The sequence below is a fragment of the Lepus europaeus genome, chromosome 6 (genome assembly GCF_033115175.1).
Source record: "Lepus europaeus isolate LE1 chromosome 6, mLepTim1.pri, whole genome shotgun sequence".
NCBI lineage: Eukaryota > Metazoa > Chordata > Mammalia > Lagomorpha > Leporidae > Lepus > Lepus europaeus.
The window spans coordinates 58,183,580-58,191,830 of record NC_084832.1 but is presented as its reverse complement, the minus strand read 5'-3'; the positions used below and the strand labels follow the sequence as shown (position 1 = coordinate 58,191,830).

Genomic DNA, 8,251 nt, shown 5'->3' with positions numbered 1-8,251 from the left:
CTGCCGACCCACACTCAATGGCAGATAAACTGACCAGTGTTTTTGCGATTATCAGGCGGACATTGAAGGCTCTCACTGCTCTAACTTCATGTCGCATGCCTCTCCTAGACAAACTCTAAGCCTGGGCCAGGCAGTTCTTACCCTTTCTGACATACACCATGCTTTTGCAAACTGCCTCCCCACTATTGCTTGTGCAATTGTTTGTTTTCCTATCCACCAAGCTATTTTGGTTGAAATTATGATGCAAATGCAATGGGCTACACCCATAAATAACTGGACATTATTTGCATTCATGGGATCCAGCTCCAAGATGTAAATATTTCCCCTAGAAGCTAAAAGCTGAAAGGAGGAGTTCCAGTTTTGTTCAAGACGTGTTAATCTTGTCATTGCTCAAGGTTGCCATGGTTCCTGTTTGAAATATTTTCTTGGTGCTTCCAGGACTTAAGCCTATGCCACTATGGAAGGAAATAACCCCTTTTGATTGAGACAGGGAGAGTAGGATTTTTATAGATAGGTTAGTGCTGGAACTAGAAATATAAGCCAGGATTTTCGTGACTCACTTACAAACTAATCTTTGCTACCCCTAATACTGTACATTTCTATCTTCATTTTTTTCCCTAGTATCAGAGAGCATTTTATTCTGTAAACTGGAGAGATACTCTTTTCCTTTTCTCTCCTAAGCACAATCTAAATTGGGGGTAGGGCGTGGGGAGGGAATAACCAGTAACAATTTTTTATTTTTTAATAAAGACCTATTTTTATAAGTAAATTGCTAGCACCAATTATTTTATTAGAAAGGAAGACACATCATTAGAATATAAAATGAACAAGTTGTAGCCTTAAAAAGATGAAATCAATGAACATCTGATTAACTTTGACAATTCACATTTCTTCTGTTGACTTCGCAATTGTTCCTTGGACAGAAATGAAAATTGTGCTTTTATCAGACTGAGTTACACATCTCTGAAGACTCCTACATCCCTCAGGACTTCCTTGCTTCTTGTGTAGCCTGTAAACCTGGAGTTTACAGGAAGTAAAAAATAATATAAAAATATGGTTAAGTGCTCTTGTTTGCTTCAAATGATCATAAAATTTTGCAATTCTATGAATTTCATAAATTTTACAAATCATTCAGTAATATTTTCTTCTGCAGATTTAAAGTGGGGATGATGCTGTGGTGTAGTGGTTTGGACCGCTGTCTGCAGTGCCTGCATTCCATATGGACACCAGTTCAAGTCCCCACTGCTTCACTTACAGTCCAGTTCCCTGCTAATGCACCTGGGAAAGCAATGGAAGATGGGTTAAGTCCTTGGGCCCCTGCACTCACGAGGGAGACTTGGAAGAAGCTCCTGGCTCCTGGCTTCGGCTTGGCCCAACCTCAGCTATTGTGGCCATTTAGGAAGTGAACCAGAGGCTGGGAGATCTCTCTCTGTCTCTGTCTCTGTCTCTCTCTGCTTCTGCCTCTCTGTAACTCTGCCTTTCAAATAAATAAATAAATAAATATTTAAAAAAAATGAGAGGGATAGTATTATCTCCCTTTTATCATTCTAAGTTGAAGTCAAATAGACTATCCAGAGTTTTAGGCAAATTCACCAGTATTTCATTGCTTATCCTTGTTATCAGTGTTGATATTTGTTGACTATAAAGTGTTTCTAAGGCATATGTTAATAAATCCATTGCTCTATGGTGCATATTTGTATGTACTAGGAATATTCTCTTTCCTCTTGGGTAAAAATTTATGAAGAGTTGTTTTAGTTTTTAGATATCACTAATAAACAGAGATGAGAGCACTTTAATGTAAAAAAGAATACCTGAAAACAATTAGATCAGGTTTTCAGTATTCTCTGTCCCTGGGCTTTTGGAGGGCAAACTAGAAGCTATTTAGGTGAGCAAAACTAGAAGCCTGTATTTAGCTGAGCAAAGGGCCTTAAACTCACACTTTAGTTTCCATTGCTCAGTCCTGGTCCCCTTTTCCCTTTGAAGTCCAATGCCACTGCTTAGTTTACTCCAGGAACAAGTAGAGCATAGCCCAATCTCTATTTTAGAGAATTCCTGATAAACTGAATCTTAATCCATGACTGCTCTTTATTTTCAATTACTTTCTTGCTTATTGAAATCCTCATTACTTTAAATATACTTTCCCTGTTTAAATCTCATGGTACCAAAGTCTTGGATAGCAGTCAAGGACACGTTGCCAATTAAAAGTTGCCAACTCCATTTTGAGATTGTTCTTAAAATATGAAGGTCAGGCCGGCGCCGCAGCTCAATAGGCTAATCCTCCGCCTTGCGGCACTGACACACCAGGTTCTAGTCCCAGTTGGGGCACCGGATTCTGTCCCGGTTGCCCCTCTTCCAGGCCAGCTCTCTGCTGTGGCCCGGGAAGGCAGTGGAGGATGGCCCAAGTGCTTGGGACCTGCACCCGCATGGGAGACCAGGAGAAGCACCTGGCTCCTGCCTGTGGATCAGCGTGGTGTGCCGGCTGCGGCGGCCATTGGAGGGTGAACCAACGGCAAAAGGAAGACCTTTCTCTCTGTCTCTCTCTCTCACTGTCCACTCTGCCTGTCAAAAAAAAATATATGAAGGTCAAATATCAACACAGACCTATAAACCAAGTTCCCAGTACCATGTAGTATGCAATGGGTACCAATGATTACACACAAAAGTAATATTGAATATCAACTTCTGTGGTTCAAAAATATCATCCAATTATGGCATCTTCCATGGGTTCAATACTACAATGACTTCAAGTACAATGACTGCCAATTCTTCAATTAACAGATTGGTTGGTAGATATATTGAAAAATTGAACAGTTCTCAAGCGGTAATCTTCCTAATGGATATTATGCTTAATAAATTAATTCTGAGGCTTAAATTCTATACAGAGTGGAAAACAATGAGTAAAACGAAAATATTACACCAGACACATGTTGCAAGGAAACAGCCCGTAGCCTTTCATACAGAAGAGGACAAGGAGATACAGGCGTGGCTGGCCACGTGGCCCGTGACCCAGGACAACTCCCCCATCAGATTCACCTCAAGTGGCTGAGTGGCGTGGAATGCTGCCTTGCACTCACTGTGCACATGACGCGGATGCAAAAGCTCTTTGTTCGTGAGGATTTTACTGCTGCCGATGCAGGACTCACTCAATGACATGTGATGACCATGTGTTTTTTCCAAAGCAGTGTCTGTAGGAATGTGTCGTTTGGGCATTCCAGAACAACAGTCTAATGCCAGCAGGGCCACCCGTTCCTTCCACCAAGTGATGCCCAGGGAATCCTACTGAAAACCAACCCTTAGGTTCCTCTTTCCCTAGGTTCTCTGCTTTTCTTTTTCTGTTTTTCTTCTATTTCGAATAGTAGTGATACACAGACTGGGGTTAAACACTTCAGAAATCATTTCTGGTTTACCATTCCTCATTTGCATTTGTGCTTTTCAAGTTTTAATTAAACCTGGTTTCCTTGAGGGCCAACAGGAAGCTCTGTTTATTTCTGCTTTCAAGAAGAGAACAATAGACATGGAAGAGTGAATACAAAAAGCAAAAGTGGAAAGAGATGACAAAAAAGAAACCCTCTCGACTTAATCTGAATTTGGAAGCTTTTCTCCCTTTCCCCAGACCTAAATTCACACTGCAAAGCATTTTGGGAAAAACTGTGTCCTTGAGGTAAGAGGCAATGCATTCTACTTGAAAAATAAGAGCAACAATTCTTACTCATAATTGTTGTGGATGTACCGATATATATACATTAAAATGCAATTAATAAGAAAAATTTTCCACTTTTGGCTGATTTGCAAAGACAAGATTAGTATCTATTAAGTTGTTGTGTATTATTTTTATAGACATGGGTCCAATAACAGAAAAACAGAAAACAGCATCTGGAAATCGGTTTCATGGTATGTTTGGAGATAAAAGGGTTAACCAGTCTTTCCATTATTTTCTGCCGATAAGCCCTTGTTCACACCGAAATCTGACAGCAAAAAATTCAATTCTGGCCTTTGCCCAAGTTGCTGGATGAAGAGGATGCTGAAGGCCCTGACTATGCACAACATACAGGTTCTTCAGTTTGCCTGTCCTAGCACATTTCCAAAATACAGCAACAGTGCAGTTTCATTTCTGTCCAAGAGGCTGGGTGCCAAGAATGAGATATAAACACGGGTATACAAGAAATGATATTACATTCAATGCACTCTGAACATCGAAAATGGCAGACTAATTGTCAACGTCTCTGGATGTCTCAAATTTTCCAAGGGTTACTTTTATAGCCATATCCCCCCTCTGGGTGCAGAGTAGAAGAGGTAGGTACACACGCTCGGCATGTGTTTGACACTCCTGTTTTTACTATTGAGTAAACTTACTGAATAATAAAAACTATTTCTCATTTTAAGATAAAATTCATTTTTAATGAGACAGAACACAATTATAATTTGAACTGGCTTTCAAAGCATATAAATTTGATACAATTACAGAATTAAAATTCATTGAGACAGTTTAAAATATAATTACTTTGTCTTTAAAACCCCCACACAGGTGAACATAAAAGAGTTAAACAACAAAACCTTAGTGAGGGAGCAACCGGAAAGTTTGAACTTCATCTAGAAGGGCCAAAGTGTATATTTGCTAGTGAAATACACAAAAAACCATAGAAAGCAATTTTGGACGTGTAATGAAGTAGAGCTTTGAGGCAGAACCTAACCTTTCTTCCAAATTCCGCCACAGGGCAAAGAGAATCTTATTTTTAAAGGTAGATCCTGTAGGCTGGTTTGTAAAAGAGAACATTAAAATACGCAAGTACTTCATGAAAAACTGGAGTTAAAAGTATGAGGGGTTTTTTTTGGTACAGAAAGTTTTTTTGAAATACATGTAGTTTTTTCATAATATGCATTTTCCACGTACTATGAAAAATATTTTTGTACCAAAAAACACTCAGATTTTTTTAAACTTGAGAGGCAGAGAGAGAAAGAAAGAGAAAGAGAAAAAGAGCCAAAGTTCCCATTGACTGGTTCACTCCCTAAACGGGTGTGAGGCCAAACCTGGTAGCCAGGAATACAATCCAGGTCTCCCTTGGGGGTGGCAGGCATCCATCTCTTGAGCCATCACCGCTGCCTCCCAGGCTCTGTATGAGCAGGAAGCCAGAGGCAGAGGCAGAGCCAGGCACTGAACCCTGGCACTCTGATATGGGACAAGGGCATCTTAACCAGTGACTTAACCACTAGGCCAAGTGCCCACTCCTCACATTTTTGAATTCCATTTTTTCTACAAACTTTTTGGAGTACCCTCAGAGAGTTCCTCTTCCTTGAGGTTTGGTGCTGCACAATTTTTTTTTAAAGATTTATTTATTTATTTGAAAGGCAGAGTTATAAAGAGAGAGAAGGAGAGGCAGAGAGAGAGAGAGAGAGGTCTTCCATCTGCTGGTTCATTCCCCAAATGGCTGCAATGGCCAGAGTTGGGCTGATCCGAAGCCAGGTGCTTCTTCTAGGTCTCCCACGTGGTGCAGGGGCCCAAGCACTTGGACCACCTTCCTCTGCTTTCCCAAGTGCACTAGCAGGGAGCTGGATCAAAAGTGGAACAGCCGGACCCGGGCTGGAGCCCATATGGGATGCCGGCACTCTAGGTGGGGGCTTTACCCGGTATGCTACAGCGCCGGCCCCTGCACAAATCTTTTTAACAGCCAATAGGAACAGAAACAACGAGGTACAGAAATCAAATTGATAAAGATGCTCTTATCTAATTTGCATTTTTCACAGTTGCAGACAGAAACAAAAAATGAGAATTTTCTACAGGGATTACATTAGAAAGAAAACATTCTAACGTGACCAGTTTGGAATGAACAGAGGACCCTTAATGACAGAAAACTGGGGGCAAAGGCAGCAGAGGATGTGGGTGAGACCAGGTGAAAATCAGCTTGCGCCATAGCAGTTCCCAGCTTAGCATTCGCTACGGCTGACACCTCACTGTCCGTTCCACCCCCGAGGTGATCAGTCCAGGCCAACTGTGGTACCTGCAGAATGTGATGACATGGCTGAATTACTAGATCAGAAAAGTCTTGAATCCTGCATCTGCATTTCCATTTCAGTGAAACAACGTTTCCCTTTGCTTAAGTCATTTGATACCAGCGCTTTCCATTCACCAATAATAGTCTTGGTATAATTAATGAGGGAGATTGAATATTTCAGCAAAACTCTTGCAGAACTATATTTTTCTTATGGTTTTCATAATATATTATGAAATATTATAATACTTCATATATATTTATTTAACTGAGCCTAGTTCATTTTACAATTTGAGTTCTCTTTTTTAACTATTAGTTCTGTTTCCTAAGTTCTAACTCAAGAATCCCTTTATAGGTTGTCTAGTAGAAAGGTTCCTAATTGGCTTTCAATATCTGCAACCAAGATTTTAGTGTTCAGAATTGCAAGATAAGGCAGCAGCATTACAAACAGAACTTCCTGGAACATGTATGAATGTGTCATATATTATTCCTTCTAGATTATATAACAAATGAGTTAATAAAAATGTCATAAATGAGCAAATCTGGTATTCCTAATAATGTGACCAGAAAAATAAGTAGAATTTCTATCGAACTGCTTTATTCTTCGCCTCATTTTTACATCCTCTGATGATTATTTTCTTCATGATTTAATCTGTTCCTCACTCTATGCCAGCATTGGGAGAGCTAAGCACTCACTGTGGGTATCCACGTTCCTGTTGCTGGGATTAGGAACCATGAGTATTAAAGAAGAGTCCTATTATGTCAAGGATCTGTAAGTCAGTATTTCTGAAACTGAAACATTGCAGGTCTTTCAGAAATAGCTTCAAAACTGACCTTTGAGAACAGCACGGGAAGAGCACCCCTGTAAGGAGTGGGCCCTGTGGCAGGTTTGAAGAGCAGAACAAAGCAGGGTGGGCGTTTGACAGGGGTATCTCACATCCCAGGGACTCCTTTCTATGCACCCTCTGTCCCTCCACCAGTGCCCCTTTGTTTCCAGTTTGACCCTAATTTTAGCATACAGCTATCAGGTAACAAAAGCGGAAGTATGGTGGCGGTGATATTAATTCTTACACCTCCCATGCTTAGGAAACGTTCCTTCCTTTTATATTTCCTAAAACTTAGTAGTCCTCACACACACTAAGCAGGCTGCAACATCAGGCCCTCTGCACTTGAAATGCTTTTCTTCCCAGGGGGTACATGGCTCTTCATCGCTTCCTTCACGCTTCTGTTCAAACGCCCAGTTATCACAGGTGACTTTTGCAGTTGCTCTCTATTAAATCGTAGCCACTCATGCCATTATTTTTCATCCTCCTTATTCTATTTTTTCCCCGTTAAATCTCTCTCAGAAAAAAAAAATCTGTTTTGATTTGGTCTGCCTTACTTGAATGTGTACTCCATTGAAATAATGGATTTTTCTGGTTTGGTGTTAACTCTGGGGCCCAAGACAGCACTTTGTATACAGTAAACACTCAGCAAGTAGGAGTGTTTGTTGAATGAATAAATGAAAGTAGAATGAATACCGTCATGCAGAAGTCCCTGAATTTTGAAGACTTGTAAGGGGTCTCCCAAGTGTCCCAAGATGCAACAATTCTTTTACTGTTATTGATCTTTCTGCAAATTAAAGGGATTTGATTCATATTCATTTTTACGTAGCTCATCAGTGTGTGTGGGCATAGAACATTATTTCAATCATCACTAAATATTGTTGATTGCCTACTGTCTACTTTGGTGCAGGGCTATAACAGTGAATATGACATAGGCTCTGCCCAGAGACTGTGGAATAACTTTCCATAAATCTAACGATCAATATGGTGTAAGCCTCTAGAATAAAGAAACTATACGATAAGTTTATCTTATAATCCCTATATCATTTGGGTTCTTATCAAATCTATATATCAATAACAATGAAATTTGACTATATGTTAAAAATAAAGATCCATGAAATAGTGGCTTTGACTAGACAATTAATTTCCTGATTACATCAATTGAGTATGGAAATAATCAGCTCAAGGTTGGCAGGTAAGCTCTAAGTATAAAGAACCCAGGCTCTTTCTAGCTTATTGCTTTACCATACACGGCTTCCATTCTCAAGCCCTCCTGTGCTCCAAGGTGGCCACTAAAGCTCCTGCAGAAGGGAATAAAAGGATGTCCCTTCACCTTCAGTATTGACAGAATATTTCAGTATTTCCTTCTGCTCTCATTACCTAGAACTTGGGCACATGGCTTCATCTAGCTGCAAGGGTAGTTGGGAAAGCTACTGTTTT

General features: G+C 40.2%; 1 pseudogene; it reads right to left on the bottom strand.

Annotated features, from left to right (window-relative positions):
• Positions 1 to 3,912: 3,912 nt before the first annotated feature.
• On the bottom strand, positions 3,913 to 7,513 carry LOC133762086 (protein kish-A-like; annotated as a pseudogene).
• Positions 7,514 to 8,251: the final 738 nt, after the last annotated feature.